Below are 20,633 nucleotides of genomic sequence, written 5' to 3' on the forward strand. Positions count from 1 at the left end.
CCCTCCTCCTGAACTCTGCTGATTCCTCAGGGAATAAGTGTTATTTTCTCCGTAATAAATCACTGCAGGTAGTGACAGAAACTCTGTGTCTCTTCCTTTGCTGTTCTCTACCTTCTTTCTTTGGAATGGGTAAAAATGCATTGAGTACACTGGAGAGTGTATTTGTCCCTGCTGCTTCGCACACCAAATATGCAAATCCTCTTCGAGTAGAATCTGAGAACAAGGCAAGAGGAATTTTTTTCCTCTGTCATCAGAAAATCTAATAATTATTGCTGTTTCTCTGGTATGGAGCAACTTTAGAAGTTCTCAAATTGTTCCTTCAGTTGGTGTTACAGCCACTCTGCATTTCTCAGGCAGTGTAAAGGTACAAGACTGCAGCCTCAAATGAAGGAAGAGGGTTGTATTCATGGAAGGGATTTGAGAGGAAGCAGGCAGAGCTATTGCTGTGGATTAAATGGTGTTGTCATCAGAGATACACAAACACAGGGTAGGAAAAACTGCCGTGGAAATGACGGTGGAGTACTTGAGACGCTCATTAGTCAATTGCTATTTATGGATCATAGAAACAGACTGAACAGAAGGTCATTTCATAATAGTAATAGTAATAATAATAATAATAATAATCCTGGTCAGAAAGCACAGTGAGTTAAAATGAAACTAGTCAAGACTCATTATCCCTAAATGCATTGGTTTGTAGGAATATTTGATACCCAAATATGAATAATTCAAAAAGAGGGGGAAAAGTATTGAAATACAAACAAAAGTGAAATGCTTAATGGAAAAATAGATTTCTGCTTTGTTTTGTTTTCAATAAATCCTGCAAGGAACTTTATCTTGCAAATATCTCGGTAATCTCCTGCTCATAGTAAATTAACAGAGTCATCAAGGAGTTTTCCTTTGACAAACATAAGGAAAAAGCCTCTATATTTGCTCACCAATATTGTTACTCAAGTTTGAGTAATTTTGCTGAGATAGGAAAGACCTTTTGTGAAAAGAAAATGTTGTATATGGCATTTTGTTGTGTATTTATGCTGTTGAAGTTTTTCCATGTTCAGTGGGAAATCTTGCAGATTTGGGATAAATGCCCACAGTGAAACATCACTTGAGGTGGAGAAATCCCTGTGAAGATTCCACCTCCCTCTAAATGCTGAATGATATTAAATGTTCCCTCCAGAAAGAAGAAGAATTATTTGGTCCCATTAATTGGGAATAGAGTATATTCTCACCTCTGTGAGATCAATTAGCAGTAAGGAGTACATTTAAGATACTTTTAATGAAACATGAAAACCACGCTCAGGTTTGTTTTCTCATAAATCAGATTCCTATTGCTAATCACATCTTGCTCTTCAATCATTAAGTGCAGTCAGCTCTTTATTATTAAGGATAATGGATACAGAGAACTGTAAGTCAGAGCAGTGTTAAGTTGAATGGACAATGAGCTCTGCATTTGGGGCAGGATGGGACATAAATCTTTGTAATTACTAAGCCTGAACTCTAATGCAGCCTGCAGACTTTGGAAATGCAGGGTATTACTTTTTCCTCTTTATTTTTTTCCTGGGTAACAGAAAGTGAGATCCATCCAGTGGTTCAAAAAAAAATCTACATCACATTGACTCTTATTTTAAACCTAAGATACGTTGCCTATAGGAAAATGAGAACAGAGAAAGATGAATTGCACTTGTGGCTCTTTCCAAACACTGAGGGAGAATTACGGATTTGGTGTTGGATTTGGACAGGAACCACGCTCGTGTTGTGCCAGATACGCAGTAGATCAGATGTGGAGACCCACGCTGCAGTTCGCTGGTGGGAATTCCGTGCCAGTGAAGCTGATGGCTCTGGTGCCAAGATAAGCTGCAGAATTTATTCCTCTTTGTGCCAGTTTCGTAGAAAGGCAAGCATGTTCTGGCTTTTCACCAGAACATTTCCTCGCCGACACATCAGGGAAAGCGTCTCCACTGTGAATTGCAAGGTGTGTCCAGTGATGAATGTGAGAGGTGCAAAAGAGCCCCTGCCCCCCTGAGTACAAGTTCCCCTGCCTGGGTTAATTCCTCCCACGATGAGGGACCTGCCACTCCTCTGCATCTCCCACAGCCTCAGGAGCCATTGCTTGGGGCTGCTCACATCTGTCTCAACACCATTTGAGCCAGGCTGAACCTCTGCTCTTTTTTCAGACAGATGAGATACCAAATATTTATGCACTTAAATAATTAAATAGAAGGGGGGAAAGAAGGACTCACATTTTTCATTCTACATGTTTGAAATGTATTGATTTAGTAACTATCTCATCTACTTTCTGACTTTTGAAATGTCAGATTCTGTAACTGGATATTTCATTTTTGAAAACGTTGTGGAGAGACTGTAATTTAAAAGGCAGCTTCCAGTAGTAATGCCCTGAGAATTGTGTCCAACCAGGATTTGGGAAGAATTCTGTGTGTCCTTAATGGGACAGGCCCATTCACGTCAGTGACCCTGTTCTTGTGAACGAAGTTCAGCACACACAGAGCTCTGTAAAAAGTCACAGTCATACAGTGCTCTTTTTCTGTTCAATTTCATGAAATAACAAGCATTTGAGATAGTGTTTGATAATTCTTGTCCATTTTGGTCTCTACTGCTCACTGATATTCAAGTTAGTATTTCAGTTATCTGGGATATGTTTCTTTATGCAGGGCAGCTCAGTGATTTAAGATAAGACCTGTTTTTTCTGCATTCCTTTTGCAGAAGATTGCTGCATAACACAAATAAAAGGACCCCATTCCCACCCCACTATCAAACTAATACCTCTGACATTCAGGCAGGAAGGCATCAAGATGTCAACTTTTTCATATTTGGGTCAAAGATGACTTGAGCAGGGGTAAGGCAGCACAGCAGAACAGTGACCAGATGCCAGTTCTGGCTCTGCACATCAGATTGTGTCCTTGTCAGTAATTTGTGGGCTGAACAGCAGAATCAAAAGTTAGAAGCTCCAAGGTAGTGTGATCCTTGATGAATAATGCAGGCACCAATCTCATAGGAAAAAGGGAAAAAACAGAATGAAATTGCCCACAATCCCGCCTGAACAGCAGCAAGAGGCTCCCAGTGATGACCTGGCTCTGGCCATTTTCCTCCTCAGAGACTCCCGCAGTTTCCCCTGCCCCAGAGCGAGGGAGGGCAGTGGGAATGCAGGCAGAGCCTCCTTTCATGCTCCTGCAGGGAGATCTGTGCATGGCTCTGGAGAAACTGGATCTCTCAGCCCCTGGGAATGGTTCCTGAGTGTGGGGCACCACACTCCATACAGCAGGGCAGGCTGGGGCTCTAGGGCTGCACCACACCCAGAGGAATTCATTAGGAAGAAGCAGTCAGGGAAAAGAGGGAGAGGCTGCTGGGGGCTTCTGCAGGGCAGCGTTTTGTCTTCAAATGTGGCATTGGATAAAAGAGGTTCTCAGACACAGCCCTTTTTAGAGCAGTAGTTGCTAATAAATTGCAGCTTCTGTGCTCCAGCATCTGCTTATCAAGGTCTGCTAATGGCTCTTGAACATTAGCTGAGTTTGATAGAGTTCCCACACAATTAGGTCTGTGGGAAACAGCAGGGAAACCCAAATGGATGTCCCACCTGGTAGGTGAAGCAGCAACACTCAGCAGCCCCAGCACCACGTGCTGAGAGTGTTAAATCGAGGTTCTGCCTGCTCTGTTCTCCTTGGCTTTTCATGATCCGCCCCACAGAGGTCCCAAAATGATCCATCTGTGCATCCAAAGAAATAGCAGAGTAAACCCCAAGAATTTGGGGGTGGGCATTTGCATTTTTGCCTTTGTAAAAGAGCTCTGGCTGAAGGCACGTGGGTCATTTGAGGACAATGGCCATTTCTAAGGGCTTTGCACTCCATGTCCTACCAGAGAATAAATAAATCCATGCACAGGGCAGTTTCTGAGCTGTTGGCTGAGGTTTCCAGCTGTGCTGCAGCATTTTAATGATGAGCACTTGGCTGCCTGTGTGTTTCATATGGATGTAGAATAATTACAAGGATGCTGATCTAAGCTGCAGCCTTGCAATTTTCTCCTTCACAATACAGCCCATCCTCTCCCACCCTGTGATGCCTTCAGCCTGGGACAGCCGTGCTGTGGTTCCTGTTGCAGCTCAAAGCTGCTTAACTTCTGGTTAAATTCAGGGAAATTGTTCCAAATTTATCATTTCCTTAGATAACCTTTTTTATTTATTTTCTTCTAATGAGATTCTCTTTTAGACCACTTATTTTCCAGTGTTTATTTTATCACTATTGAGTAATTTTTAAATTAGTAATTCCCTGACATATCTCACTGTAGTTTTGTTTCTTCCCGTGAAATATAAATTAGCTTGTAGATGTTTTGCTTTTCAATATGGATTTTGTCAGAACCTTTTTGTCAGTAGACTTAAAGCACATGGGAACACTCAGATCTCTGCAGGAATTCTGCCTATCTGTGGTGGGGGGTTCTGTGCCTGTGTCCCTTTGGAATGGGCATTCATGAAGCAAATTCAGGAAAAATGACAGAGTATTTAAGGATCAGGTGTATAAGAAAAGCACTGAGCAGCCAAAAGGGAGTGATTCTGAAAAGCAGTCTGGTTGTCTTTATACTTTTTGGCCTATTCCAGTTGATTTTTCCCCAAGTAAACACCTTAACACAAAATTATCAGTCAGAATCTCCTCAGAGTATTGAATTTGTCAGTTTTATTTGAACTCTTTTGAACTCCTGAGGAATGAATTCATGAGCCGAGTGGATAGACAGGATGGGTCATTTAAAAAACATCTGACAGGCAGTTTAAGGTCCAAATCAATCCTCTTCAAAAGTAGGTCAAAGATTGAAGTTGTCAGTACTGGAGACAAAGAGCTCTTCCATGCAAATCTCCCAGTGCAATTGAGTTATTTTGCTGTAAATAAGGGATGTGCAAGGATAAGTCCAGTTCCTGGCATCAAGTGTAACAAATTCTGTGTTCCTGATTCTGTGCATTTGTAAATTATGGGTTCATATTTTAAAACTCCCTGTCTTAACATGAAAAGGAATTTGAGTCACAGTGAAATATGAAATCAAGAACAAATAGTTGTGAATGCAGATTATGTTTTCTCCCAGAAGTAGTATCACAAAAGACAAAAGTAAAACTTTAAAAGGTTTATGTTAAATCTGTTTGGGACGCTTTCCTAGAGAGTTAGTGCCAGTTTTTTCAAAACCAGAAATATGGCTGAGGAAAAAAGTCAAGATCTCTTTCTAATTATGAAAAATAATTGGGGGAAAAAAGCTTGATTTGGTCACTGTAGTTCTTAAAAATGCTACATTCAGACTTTGTATCAAAACAACATCAGTAAAAAAGGCAGATTGAAATAAAATATTTCAAATAATGAACACAGAAGTGCACCCTGGATCAGTTGACCCAGATGCAAGCAAGAAAATATCTGATGTTCTTGTTTTGCTGTGGGTTTTTCTTCTTCCTGAGAGTTAGGAAAACGACTGTGCTTCAAACTCTGTGTGGCTGCTGTCCCCAGGATCACCCTCAGACTGGAACTATGTCTTTCCTTTGGAAAAGGTCGTCCTTTGTCTTGTCTTCAAAATCAAACCATTAAATCAACAGTTTAACAAACTGTATCATCAGCTGATCCCACAGGCTTTTTTCTCCTGTTCAACTAGGTTTAAATTAGACTAAACCTTTTAGATCAGGTTGTTCTGCAGAGCTCAACAGTTGGACTTGATGATCATGAAGGTCTTTTCCAACCTAAATGGTTCCATGATTCTAAAGCTCCAGGTGAATTAGTGGCCCTTAAAAGGTAATAAGCATTTTATTAAGCTGTTGCTATTCACTGATATGCCCAGTCCTGTTCAGTGGATGTCAGAGTCCTTTTGCCAGTGGGAATTCAGCCCATTAATGAGTTGTCTTCCTCTGTCTTGTCCCAACAACGAAGAAAAGCTACATTTTTAATTTCAAGGGGAAATCTTTGAGAAGACAGGACAGTTCTGTGTGTTAAATCTCCAGCTTGACTTGCAATTCATGTGAAATGTATAAATGGCAATGAGGTCAGATTAAAGTAACACTTTCCATCATGATATTCACAGTCATTTAAGCTGCTGCTGGAGAGTCACAGAATCTGCTGAGATGGAAGGGACCCATGAGGACCATCCAGTCCAGCTCCTGGCTCTGCCAGCACCAGCCCCAGCAATCCCACCCTGTCCCTGAGAGCGTTGTCCAAACAGTCCTGGAGCTCTGGCAGCCTTGGGGCTGTGACCATTCCCTGGCAAGCCAGTTCCAAGAGCCCCAGGATCCTCTGCAGCTGGATGCTTTCCTTCCTGTGCAGTTGTGGTTTCCCTGGGGGCTCTGCAGGAGTTTCCTCCAAAGTTTGCACCCTCCAGACCAGGCTCCTTGCAGTGCAGCCCAGCCTGGCTTTGACTTACTGGTGTCTTGGCTCCTTCCTCACGTCACTGCCTTTCCCTGGGCTGGAGCAGCCCTGTGATCCATCCCTAGCAAGGCATAGCCATGCCTGTCTTGGAATCCCTGTTTGCTGCCCCGCTCCCAAAGCTCCCAGCACACGGATTGCCTCCTCTGCTGCAGCCCCACAGGGTTCAGTGCCTTTCACCAAAGCTGCTGCTGTGCTTCAAGGCTCCCTTTCATCCCTGTGCTGTTTCCCTCATCTCCAGAATGGGTGATGGGGAGGTGTTCCCAGCACTCAGCCAGAGGGTTGCTGCTGGGCAAGGCACTGTGGAGTGATGGAGCCATGTGATCCACGTGTCTGTAATGACAAATGAGGGACACCTGCATTCCAGGCAGCAGGCCCTGCAATTCCCACTGCACTGGCAGCTCCATGTGATGGGTCACTGGCACTGACAGGTTGCAAACTTCGAAGGGCAGGCGGAGAGAAGCAGTGGAGGGAAGGGGGGCACACTTCACCACCCATTGAGGCAGATTTCATCTGTTTTCACTTGCTGCTTGTTTTAGAGTATTAGTAGTAATCAGAGAGCTATAAATAGATAAATTTAACATACTGGAAGTCTGGCCATGGGTTCCAGTAAACACTGTGTGGCTCCTGGCGCGAGGTCTCGGGGAATGCGGGATGAAATGAAAATGAGGGAAATGGAGTGAGGGAAGCAGGTTGTGCTCCTGCCTGGGCAGGGAGCAGATTGACCTGAATCTGAACTCCTTACCAGCTGCCTGTGTCCATCCATAATGTGTGGGCAGGATATACTGCAGTAAGGATGAATTTAATTTCTATGTCGCCAATGTCACTTTGAAACAAAATGGGAGTAAAGTTCTTTCAAAGGCTTTGGGAAAGGCCTGGCTGCAGAATAACATTTGCATTGACTTCTTGGTCTTAAAACTCTAATTAAATTATTGATTATGAAGCTGGCTGATTTCTTAATAGTTTCTAATGTAACAATTAAACCAAAGTAAGTAATTAAAAATGAAAAGATTGGTCCACAAGTACGATCTTGAAAAGGTCATTTTCAACTTAATCGCCTTTTTGAAAGAGGCAGGAATAAAACAAATGAGTCATTAGCAAAAAAGCAATTTGGTGTGTGCATGTGTGTAATAATGTTTCTACCAGATGACCACTGACCACACAATACCTAAATTAATTTAAAATAATGGCTAAATTTACTTAGTTGGTATTATATTAACACGTCTCTTCCAGACCAGGCCTCTGGTGTGTGAAGTGCAGTAGAAGATACAAAGCATGTTTCTATTTTGGACAGCTGAGAGCCCAGGGCAGAAGCCAGAAACTTCAGCCAAAGAGCACAGAATTTCACTGGAAATATTATGTTATTGTTTAATATCATAAACAATGCTTTGTACTACAGTGAGCATTTATTTTTATAATTATTTTTATAGGTGTGAGAAGTAAGGGTTTAGAAGCCAGTCAGGTTGGTCCATGGATGTTGAACAGTGGCAGGGAGGGCAGCACGAAGGTGTTTGCCAGAAAAATTTCAAAAGACTACTTAACACTGTTGCTTTGGGTAGTGATTGTTGTGCTGGCTGCAGTTGGATTCTGCTTCAACACATCTGCTCTAAACCAAATCCCCTTCTTGATGAGGCACTGGGGGGGGGAAACTCCTGTGCAGTTCAGGTTGTAAGAGAAATAGATAAATTTGTTAGTCTGTGAAGTTAAAGGCCATGGTGACTGTGGCTTCACATTCTCCAGAAGATCTATTAAAACCCAAACAACAAACCTTACAAATCAATTTCCTTTCTTCTAACAATAATGTGAAGTAAGTAAGATATTTTCAATGACTAGGTTTTCATTTTGGTAAAAACTGAATCAAAATATTGGTGATGACTCGATGTGTTTGTATAGATTATTCCCTTCTAACTGCTTGTGGATACATTTATTCCCAGTCTGGCTCCCCACAGCGTTATGGGGTGGCTGCTTTGGACTTCAAGTCCTTTTCGTAAGAGCAACAAGATACTGCCTGGGAAATGGCTTGAACTGAGAAGCAGGCAGACCTTTGGGTTGACTTCAGCTGTGTTGTGTTCAGACAAATGGAATTTCAGACCTTGTAAGGTATTTGCATAAAAACATTTTCTTGTTGCTTCAAGAAAGCTTAAGTAGCCAGTTTTGTCATGTGCAGAATAGCTGTAGGCCCTGGTTTTGAAGGAAAAGCTGTAGGCTGCCAAACTGGTTTTGGGTAGAGCACCCCATGCAGCGCTGATGGATGGTGAAGGTTTGCAGAGGGAATTCACACTTCAAACGTTGCCCTTAGGATGGAATTTTTGTGGTGCATATTTAATGTACAGGGAACTGCCAGGCACTCACAGGTGTTCAACAGTTCTGTGCTCCAGCACCCTGCAGGCAACAACACAGGGAGGTGTTCACATGCTATGGTCCAAGGCCAAAATGCAGCCCTTTGATTACAGCTGAATTCATCTGCCCCATTTAGAAGCATGCTTAGTAGTTGAGGCTATTTTATGTTGAGAGGCAGCCTGGTTGGTCTATTGCAATACTGATAGGAAATCTGGGAGGTGGTTTGTGTCTTCCTCACAGCCCCAGGGATTTGCATGAGTGGAAGGCATAGCACTTCACCATATCAGTTCACCTCTCTTCCATCTCTCCTGTCACCCTTGGACTGCAGTGTTGGGCATGAGAAAAGCACATTAAAAGGGGAGAGTCCTGCCTTATTGGTGTGCTGTACTAACAAACTGAAGATCATGGAATATGCTGAGTTGGAAGGGACCTCCAAGGATCATCAAGATGTTTCAACTGATACACTAAAATGCAGCACATTCAGTTCTCTCTTTCTGGAATCTTTTCTCCACTCATGGTTTTTTGGGTTGTTCTGTAGAAAGGATTAATTTGATGCAAATGAGAGACAGACCTGGTTGCTAAAATGGTGGAGGTGGGATGAAGAATATGACAGATGTCCTGAGAAGGAGCTTCAGGTACTGAACAGTATCAATGTGGATTGGGAGACATTGGCATGGGCTGCAGGAGAGGAGACCCAACGAGGAGCATTTGTGTCATACAGTTGTATTTAAAAGTGTTGCAGGAGACAATCCTGACACGATTTCATATCGCCCCTAGAAATGGGAGCACATGTGGGTTTGCTGCCTTGCAGATGAGGTGATGTCATGGCATTGGAATTGCGAGGTTGTCAGAGCTGGAAGTGACTCTGGAGAGCTGTCCCTTCTGGTATCCTGAGAGCCCCGAGTGTGCCTCCCTCAGCAGCAAAGAATCCACTGCTAATTGGATGCTGAAATTTATGTGAGGCAAAGGAAAGACATCTGTCTCCATCACTGGGCCCATCTGGAATTTCCCATCAAGGAGACAGTGTTCCAGTCAGAGGTGTGACTTGCTGTGTCATTGCAGTTGACAGCCAGGTTTTCTTGCACGGTGACATTTGCCAGGCTCTTCAGCTGAGGACAGGCTTCTCCTCTGAGTACCCTGGGATTGCTCACAGAATTTCTTCTGCGTGTTTTCTCCTCCTGTGTGTACTGGCATCTCCTTTATTTTCTTGGAACAATTAGACATACCTCAAAGACACACATTTATCAAGGCAGTCAGCATGCAATTGCTCATCCCTGCCGTAAATTCCGGTGTCCCACACCATCCCATGACAAATCCAACTGTGAGTGCACTAATCCCCTCACAAATGTTATGTTTGGATGGTTTGTGTCCTGCTTTCCTGGCAGGCTGAGGTCTGTGAGCTTCTTTTCAGGAGAGCAGTCCCAGAGCCCCTCTTGATTGCAGGGTGATTTCAGACCTAGAGTAGAAAAATCATCTTCAGCAGCAGCGTCATGGTCTCTCAAGTTCAGATTCCTGGCAGTGGTTCACTGTGGCACTACTGAAATGAATTGTTTCAGGACTCAAAGTGTCCTGGCACCAACACAGGCAGAATGAGGAGCTGCCAAAAAGGTACCACCAGTTGATCCCCTGGGAACTGGCTGTTCCTGCTCTGCTCAGCAGGGTTTTCAGGACAGAAAGGATTTACCGGTAAAGACTGGTTTTACAGTTTATTTAGCTTCTCATTTTCTCTAAAAATAAATATGTGATTATTGCATTTCTGTTTTCCCTTTTCTGTGGCTCAAGCCCAGCTTCTCTGCCTCCAAGTGGGTTTCAGGCCAGTGTTTTGCAAATGATAGTATTTTACATGCCAGTCCCTTACTCAGCTGATTGTTTCTTTCCCCTCAGAAAACGTTTTATTGAGAAGCAATAATCTTGCAGAAATAAGACATCTCACTCAGATTGGAAGCACTGGGACAAAGCTGGTAGGAAAGAAGCAGAATTCAGCAACGTGACAAAGCCTGTGTGTATGATCTGCCCCTGCTGGTGACAATGGTCCAGCATCAATGGCCCAATTCTGCACTGAGAGCAAACCACAGGAAAGGAGGCTACTCAGTGGTGGATGTTGATACAGCTGTGCCAAGGCCTACTTCTGGTTTAAATCTCTCCTGGTTTATATGAGATTTGTGCAAAAGCAACAAAGAGTTGCTTGAGGAAAAAGTTACGGAAGTGCAGGAGTGGTCAGGACCTGTGCCAAAGCTGTCCCACTTCCCAGCTCCATCCAGGAGTGCCATGCAACTGGTTTTACTGGTTCAGATGGAAAGTTGAGCTTGAAACTCACTGCATTTGGAAATGCAGATAGAATTTATTTGACCCAGTAAAAGTACAAATAAGTGTCAGTTTTATTTCTATGAGAGTAATTGGAGTTTATAAAAAGTCAGGTTCATAGAAAATGGGATAGACAATGCAAGATACTGTGAGGGAAAAATGTTAAGCAGCTTTATTTATATTATAAATAATATAATATTTCCCTTATTTCTGGGAAAAAATGTGTAACATATTTGAATAATTTTGGTTTAGGGGCAGATTTTTTGGTGAAATTGGGTCCGTCTAAAACCTGTCTTTCTCTAATCTAGAAAATGGAGTTTGCAAGAGCTGCTATGAATTTACAGAGTATTCATTTTCTTTTTTTTTTTAATCTGAGAAGTACTCTTTTTCTGGAGGAAAATGCACATAATGCTTTTAATTCAGATCCTGGTGTTTCCAGGGGAGTGTGACTTGCTGTAGACTTAAATAACTACTGAACACACACCTGCAAAAGTTTGTGTCTACAAGTATGGTGCTGCACACCTTTTCTAGATACATTTTGCTCCCCAGGAACACTTACAAGTAGTCAAGAGTAAATATGTGTATTAAATCTAAAACAATAAAGACATTACTTGGCACTGATGATAAGTAAGAAGGCAGTAAATTGTGTGTACTGGTGTAATGTTCAGAAATGGGCTGGGTTTGTGGGGACAGCCCCCATCTGCTGTCTGACTTACCACTTTTGAGAGTTTGGTTATTAAACAAATTAATGGAGCAATTTACATTTCTTACTCACTCAACATTAGCAAGTGGATTGCATTCCCTAATTAGCATGCAAGGAAATGGATAATAAGGCTTTCCCCAAAAAATATGCATTGCCAGTTTTCACACCTTATTCCAAATTTTCTCATTTTTTAACCTGCCAAAATGAAATAAATGTCTACTGAGGGTATGAAAAAAATAATTCTTTCTTCTTTAACGTCCTCTTAATTAACTTCTAATGTATGCTGTTACTAAGGGATCATTCCTTAATACTAAATGTGTCTGAAACAGAAAAGACAGATTTAAATTATTTAGATAAACATCTGCTGAACACAGGGGCATAAAAAACATTCAGAAAAACAGTGGCTTTCTGCCAGCATCCACAGACAAAAAGAAAACCACCCAAAAAAATTGTTTTCCATTTCTGTAAATCTTCTTCCCTTGTATATATGAGCTTAGAGGAAATGATCAATTCTTTAGGTGCAGGTAACATGGATTGCAATGGTGCTTATATTATATATATATATAAAATATAAACTTTCTGAATAGTACCAAACTGCTCTATGAGCATCACCAAAGTTGCAGAGATTTTGATGGAGGACATCTTTCTGGTATAAAAGTCGATGTTTTGACTTGTTCTGGAGCAGCCCTCTTTTCCTTAATTTAAGACCAGGAAAGGAAAGAGTTCCATGGTTCCTGCCTACCTGACTATATAAAGTTAATCCATACTGGTGTTAAATAACTCTATTTAGATAAATTGGTTCTGTCTTTAGCAATTTAGAACAATCTTCATAAGTAATGTGCAGTAAGGAGGTATTAAAATAATTGCCTGCTATTTATTTTCAGCAATATTCAACTTCAGAAATGGCCTAATAAAAAGAAATATTTAGTGGCAATCTCAAGATTTCCAATAGTTGAATCAATACAGTAAACACAGTATAGTTTTCCAAATAATTATAGAGGCTAAGGATATGTTACAGACCTAAACACAAAATCGCTCTTCACATTGTTTGAAAATTATCTGATGGAAGAGAATTTAATCATAAAAACCTGATTGACCCAATTATTTCTGTGGAAACATCTTTATTTTGCAAGCTTCTCTCACATTCAGGGTAGCATCCCAGTGGAAATTTTCTCCATGCCCTGGGGGGAGCAGGGAGGGTTCAGTGCAGGTGCCCAGGAAGGATTTCTGGGGTGGGCAGAGCTCAGAGCTCAGAGTGTGCAGTGCCTGGCAAAGCAGCTGCTCTGCTGCCAAGGGCCTGGGCAGCCCAGTGATGGCTGACTGGTTCTGTCAACAATTTTATCCTAGAATAGCTGTAGAAATAGAGCTTGGATCCCATATCTTGTATTAGATGTATGAAATGGGTCACCCGGGCACTTGCAACCCCCCATGAGCTGTGTCCTGCCATCTGCAAGATTGGGATGATTGGATTAGCAAGAAAAGTCAATAGGTTTAAAACTTCCTGTGTATCAATTCTTGGAGGAAACCTGTGTTCTGCAAAACCAGGCTGTAGTATCTACAGAATTTTGGATATTCCCCTTTGACAATTTTGATCTGTTTTTCAGTTTCTAACAATATATGTAAGTCTTAGCTTACTAATATTTTAGAACAGAAAGTTGCTTTGATTCAGTAAGCCTAAACTTTCCAAAAGGTGTTTTTCAGCACTGCTGGTATTATTTACCAGATTTGTGTCAACTGATTTATTTAAACTGACCTGTTCCTTGACCAGGTTTATTGTTAGCAGAGGTCTGTTTCCCACACTGTCAATACTTGTTGACAACACTTCTGTTAATAACAGGGCACAAATTAAATCATGAGAGAAAGCTGAAATGTGAGTAAAATCAGAGCTGGGTGCTGGGTGCTCAGGACTGTTCCCAGCTCTGGAGTAACCATGTGTTCTGATTCCTTCTGGCTGCACCCATAGTGGCCCTCATAAAATTCCTGCCCTGATGAGAAGTGTCCCACAAGTGAGGGGTGTCCCATTTCATGCCCAAAATTTCTCCTTATTGCATGGATCCTACTGTGCCAAATCTTTTGAGAGGGATCTGGGATGGAACAAGAGGGAAGATGACAGTGTAGATAGATCATGTTATACTTCCCTCCCAGATAACTATGGATGGTGTAGGTTAAGAGGGAGAAAGATGATAGAAAGATAAAATGAAGGATAAATGAAAAATAAGTAGTAAAGATGGATGTGAAAGCAAAGTAAGCAGTGGTGTCAAGAGAAAAACAGGGCATAAAAGAGCTTAAGGAAAGGAAACAGCTAGCAGAAAATTGGGATATATTATATATTTTTGGTATCTCTTTTCTGCTCAGAAGCTTCTACCAAATAAAAGGCTGTATAATAGTGATTGATTTGTAATCTCTGGTGTCATTGCCCTCGCTTCCCCCAAAGCCTTCTGGAGGCTGGCTGTTGAAAAGTATGAATTGCAGCAAAGAAATGGTTCCTGGCAAAAAGAGGGATTGGTAATCAATTCCCTTCCTGCCAGGCAGGGCTGCTCCCCCCCGTCACATTTGCTGCGTGGTATCCTGTCTGCAAAAAGCCGCCAGCCATGGTGCCCAGGGAGGACACAGGGATACCAGGATGGCAGATCAATCATTCCCATTGCTGCTGGAATCCACCAGGGAACGCTGAGGACAGACAGCATGTCTTGAGTTCAGTAACTCAGTTGTTTTTCAGGATTAACCAAAAGTTGGGTGGCTTTTCAGGACTCAGTGCTGCCCCTGGACTGGTGGTCCCTGAGGGGACAATATCCAGCTGGAGAGTGTGTTGGCAGCAGGAGTTGCAGCTGGACTGCCCAGGGCACATGCTTGGGGCGAGCTCCTGTGCCACTGGAGAACTCCCGAGGGTTTCTCTCCTTTTTGTGTGCCCAAGGCACTGGGCGGGCAGCATTTTGAGGAGAAACATGGAGCGTCTGCTTAGGAGCAGGAACAGCAGAGGCTGCTGGTCCCGAGGGAGGGCAGGACTGGGTATCCTCAGGGAGCAGAGCGAGGCTGTGGGAGGAAGAGAACAGAGCCCCAGACTGAAATCCCAAAGGAGAACAGCTTTAGGACAACATGCCAGAGCACCTGCAGCAAAGAGGGAGCGCATTCCCGGGGGTGAGCTCCTCCCTCCTCTTCTGGGGCCAAGGAACCAGGAGAGGGCCTTCAGCAAGAGCGGAGTGAGGAAGAGGAGGTGAAGGCATTGGGTAGGAGGGCTGTCCTTTTACCCTGCTGTGATGCTCCAAGGTGGGATACAGGTGTTCAGCAGGTGTCCGTGGAACCTGGCCATGCGGTAGGTTGGGAGGCTGGGGATGAGCCCATCCCACTGCCACCTACCTTGGCAAAGGTTCTCTCAGCTGGGGATACAGAAGGAATAAATAAAAATGCAAAAAAGGAATTACTAAAACTGTCCCTTGATAACCAAATGGTTGATCATAAATTGGAGTGTCTATGCAAATGAAGTAAATAATTAAAAACTCCAAGAACAGCACTGACTAGGTGGTTGATGGCTGGCAATTATAAACGCTGAATTTTTAATATGCATACATCTAAGGAGCCAGTAAAAATTAGCTTCTAGACTAATGGACTTGCCTTTCTTCCAAGGCAGAATTTTAATGAGAGCATTATTTATAGCAGAGACCAAGAACAAGCATTTTCTTGCTTAGTTTCATTTCTTCTTTGCTGGCACTTTATTCATTAACCTCTGAACTTCTCTGGAGAAGAATAATACCCTACACAGTGGAGGGCAAAGATCATCTTGACCCCCTGAAATTAGTCACGGGTCGGGTATTGTTAAGAGAGTTACGTCTTCTAACAAATAATATTCATATTGGTGATATGTCCTCATTTCCTGCTGGTTTCTGGGTCATTTATCTGCAGTTCAGTTCACTGAAGAGAAAATGAACAGAATATGGTGTCTTGTAGCACAGAGCTTCTTGTGCCATCTTGTCTTGTACCATGCAACACCATGAGATTTTAGAATTTTATATGAAAATTTGCAGAACTGGAATGCAAGTTACAGGTCGTGTGCATTTTTAAAGGGCTTTATGTGCTTTCCTTTTGAGCTTCTTTCTGTTAAATATTTTTGTTATGTTAAATTTTTTCTAATTTAAGAGAAAAGACTTGTCTGTCTTTCAGTAATCAGGAAAGCTCTGGCTTAAATTGAATAATTATAAAACCAATAAAATTAATGAAAGAGCTTTACTTCTCAGATCAGGAGATAACTGTGTGTGCTGACCCTAGTGATGAGGGAGACAGGAAAGGAGAATGAGCAAAAATGAAAATAGTATGTTTGGGGTTTGTAATCAAACCCAAATGAAAACATTTTATCAAAGAAGGCACTTGTCATTTAAAAAAGATAAATAATGTTTTGCCTTTGCTTTCTGAAAAGACAAAGTTTAGGTTGTACTTCATTCTTTGCTAATCAAAATCCTGTGTTGAAAATGTTCACCTGCAAAGCACATGTAAATAGTCCAAGAATGGAGCTGAGTGCTCACTGTGTGAGGGATGGAATGAAACCTGGGGTTGCCCTGCCCTGCTTGAATGCAGTGTCAGGGTTCCTCCCACAGCTTTCAGCCACATATGCCAGTGGATTTCCTTTGCTCCACATTGCAAAATGGGCACCGATTCCATTGTCATTGGAGAGTCAGACTTCAAGAGAGGCTTAACCTGCTCAGGCTGTAAATGCTGTTGAAGTAGTGCTTTTTATTTATGACAATTCTTGTAACAGTGTTCTTGAATGACTCTCAAATGACTGAACCCAGAGAAGATCTCTGCATAAGAAGTACCATCTAATTTGGAAGATGCCTGACCATTGCTATGGAGCAGAGTTACTGATGTGCATGTCTAATGCAGATCATTTCTCTTCTGAATTAATTTTTAAAACTCTTTGGGTTTTGACCGTAATATCTACTTTGAGATATGTCTGTGTATCTTAGGAACTTGTCAGATCCATGTCTGACTCAGGAACTGTTTCATCTTGCTGAGAGAGGAGGGGGTTTGGGAATGTTGTTAACTTTCCATCACCTTTAACAGGCTGCAAAGTGGATGGACATCTGACTGCTTATAATGGGACCATACATGATGTCAAAATGCATTCCATGTATTTTTGATATGAATAGCAAGTTTAGACTGGAGAACATGAAATAGTAGTGGGCACAGCAGAGTAACTGTTGTTCTGTAAGAGAACTTTCCTCACTTGTAGCTGGTTTTGTATGTAACTGGATGGGAAAACTGGAGCAGGTGTACCAGGGCACAGCATTTCATGGTCTGGGAAGTTGCAACTGGGACAGAAAGGACAGTCTCTTGTCCAGTGTTGCTGAGTAGCCTGAAGGTGACCAGGAAGATGAGAACTCTTTGCCATGAATCCTGTCAGTTCTTGTGTGTTTGAAGCACATCAGGGCTGGTGACTCTTAGGGAAACATCCCCTGGGCAAAACCAGCCAAGGCAGCATTGCAGTGCTGAGTGAATGTCTGAATGAACTGAACTTGTGAAGTGCTCCTCTGGTTTTCCCTTCCCTGCCCTAGTCCTGGTGGAATAGCTCCACGGTGCAAGTGTATGTCTTCTGTGTCTTAGCATGGAACTTCTCCACTAAGCCTATTACATGTGCCTGAGCTTGCACTTGATTTCCAGTCTTTCTTCCCTGCTCTTGGATTTGCAGGTATTTCCTGAAAGTGTACTTGTTTCACTCATTACACACAGTTCCACTGGGATTCCAGCTCTAAAAATGCTGGCCATTTTCCCTAATGAAGGATAGGAAAGTGTCAACATCTTTCATAACAGCTGCTGGAGCACCTTAGAAGACTAAACTTTGCAGGCTCTTCCTCACATGATTCACTTCAAATTCCTGTGGTTTCCTCAGGTTCAGGTATTCACCAGAAGCACCCACAGCTCCCACCACTGTTGTTAGTCCGTGTGGGAGCCCCGTGCCCCTGCACAGTTCCCCATGGCTACACATAGGGAATGCAGGGAATTGGCACCTGCTTGTGTCTTTGGAGCCACTTCTCAAGCCTTGGCTCTTCATTGCCTGCAGTTCACACAGGCCAGGGGCTCCTCCTGCTTGAGGATTTGTTCCCCAGCCCAAATTTGTGTCCTAGCCTGATCCAGCTTCTGTGCGGACTTGCTGTGTGGGCAATAACATGCCCAGATTTTATTGGACATGCCCTGTTCTCCAAGGCTGCCTGCAGAGAAGACCTTTCAAAAAGGAGCTGGGAGGTGACTGCCTGACAGGTCTCTACCCAGATGTACCCAAATGTGGTTCCTGTATGGAGCCCTTTCATCCACCAGTCAGTCCAGATGCTGGTGAAAGCCACTCTGCTCCCGTTTGAACTGGGGGCTTTTCAAGTTGTCTCTTGTATTTCATTTCTCCTCTGATTATTACATTTTTATTCATTCTGTCTTGAAAGACTCATGGCCTTTTGTAACTGCATGTCCTTTTTTCCCTTCCGTGAGGACTTCTTTTCCTTAGAAATACCGAATATATTACAGAAAGTAAGAGTAGAAAGCTTTCCTTTTGCCCTCAACCAGCTAAGGGCTTGGCAGCTACAGGCTCCAAAGTGGCAGGAATGTGAGGAGAGAAAACATAATGGCAAAGGAAAACAAAGAAGTGACTTTCTATATTGTGAAATGTTGCAAACAGGAATGTTTCATATTTCCCCCGCTGCCAGTGTAAGCATTCAACAACAAATCAATAGTGCCCAGCAGGGAGTGGTTCCCTTCCTTCATTTTAATCTGTACAGCTCATTGTGGCATCAGGAGAGCAGCAGTGCCAGGAAAAGGGAATGATTTCTACCAGGATTGTATTGCAGCTGCCCCACCCGCTTTCCCAAAACAAATTCCTGGGGATTTTGAGGCTTTAATTTTACTTCTTCGAGAATCAGAACACAGACATTTGTTATTCTCCCTGGCTGCTCCTGCCATGACAATGCTGAGGGCTGTGCTGTTCTCTTGGTTGCTTCATGCTTTATTTTCCAGGGGCTTTGCCGTGATGCTGTAGCTTCTTGGCACAGGAAAGTTATCATTCCCAGGGCAGAGGAAACAGGAAGGGAAAAAAGTCCCAATGTCAGCTTCTGAGTGACAAAGGTCTGTGTTAGAAACCCACCCATTCAATTGCTGCATAGAACAAGGGCAGATTTTCAGGAAAAGAAGCTCCCAGAGGAGGTAGGAAATACATTAATTAAAGCTCTCTGCAAAATAGTGGGTGAAGAAATGCATAACATTTCCACTCCATTTTATGCTATGCCGAGCACTTTTTTGACCTTCAAACAGTAGATGGAAATGTGGTGTTGAAAGCATTCATACACACCGGGAGTGCAACTCGATCGTTTCCTCTGCAGTTCTTCGTAGGGGAAAAAAAGCAGGAGAAATATGATGGTGTTACCATATTTGCAGCTGTAGTTGTTTAGAGCTCAGGCAGACTAACATTAACAAATGATGATAATTAGGCTTGATTTGCATATTAAAATTGTCTTAATTAAACACTGATTCAGTAAACGTTTAAAGGTTGTAATCGATCTTTTGCAGGCACTCTTGGTTATTTATATGATCTAATAAAGGCTGGAGGCTTTGTTAATGAGCCCTCTATTTCCTAACTTGTATGTGTCAATGAGATTATTTCACCGACAATTACAGAGCCAGCTGCTGTTAATAACTCACCAACCCCAAGGCTGGAATTCTTTTGTCTGAGGCTCCTTTAGTGGGACCCTGCTGTTTACATTTCCTTGCTGCTCAGACAAGGGCCCATGCCACAGCCCTTCCTTTCCTGGGGAAAAATCCCAGGGCAGAGATTTCATGGGGAGATTTTGTGACTGTAAAATCAAGCTGGCAGTGTCCTGTGAGCTGTTTGAATAATGGATCTAATATTTATACAGCGTTGAGCTCAGTCATAATACATTTGGTCCCAGATCTAATCCTGGCAACTCTGACAGGCTGAACTTTGTGAGAAACTTTTTTTAATTTAAGAGGTAATGTAATCATGGTGTAATTTTACAAGAGGCCTCTGAAAAGGCTTCCAGGAGTTTTGCTTCTCTTCAATGTCACTGCAATCTTTTGCTAGGATGTGAATGTCTTGGGAAAAAGGTGCTGAAACAGGTGAAGAGCTCTTGCTTCTCAGTTGCTAAATGTTGTTACCATCCCTGATAAAAGCATTCTGGGAAAATTTCACATTGGAATGATTTTTTCAGGTTTTTTTATTTTTTGACAACTTCCTGCACATGAAGGAGTATGTATTTATGTACATATGTATAACTTTTTAATGACACCTGTTTTGTTGTGGGGTATTCCCAGTAAAGATTTTCAGGTTTCAATTCTCTACTCCTGCTTCTTTGAAGGTGACATAAATAGTTGCATGCTCTGGTCCAAAAAGTCCAGTCACCAGTTCCGGTGCCAGTATTGATGGATTAAAAACTATATTTATTCCTATGTCTTTTCAGTCATAAAGTTTATTGGGAAACATTAATACACTCAACAAAGCTAAACCACTAGAGTATATTTTTAATGATTAAAATAATTATGCTGTGGAGTGACCAATAAACTCTTTAAAGCAGGTAGGATTTTCAAAATTGGTGTTTTGCCTAATTCCATTTGTTTCAGGACTGAATACAGGTTTTTACTGGGGAGCAGCACTATGATGAAAAATAAAGCTTAGATGTCCATCAGACTAACTAAAAAACAGAACTACTCCCCTCACTACCCAGACCTTCCAGCAATACTTTCTTTTTTCTCTGGGAAATCCTACTGTTGAAAATGTTGGCATGAATTTGGCTTCAAATACTTACAAAATTCTGAATTTGAAATTGCAGAAGGTTAGGAATATTTTTGATGGGCTTTTACAGTCCTTTTCCTCCTTTCACTCAGAATCTGTAGATGGTGTAAGC

At 42.3% G+C, this 20,633-nt stretch overlaps 1 protein-coding gene across 3 annotated transcripts in view; it reads left to right on the top strand.

Annotated features, from left to right (window-relative positions):
• SPAG16 (sperm associated antigen 16) overlaps positions 1 to 20,633 on the top strand; it is a 359,563-nt gene that overhangs the window by 211,848 nt on the left and 127,082 nt on the right. The gene's annotated exons all lie outside the window — the stretch shown is intronic.

Source organism: Corvus cornix, chromosome 7, assembly GCF_000738735.6.
Source record: "Corvus cornix cornix isolate S_Up_H32 chromosome 7, ASM73873v5, whole genome shotgun sequence".
Lineage (NCBI taxonomy): Eukaryota > Metazoa > Chordata > Aves > Passeriformes > Corvidae > Corvus > Corvus cornix.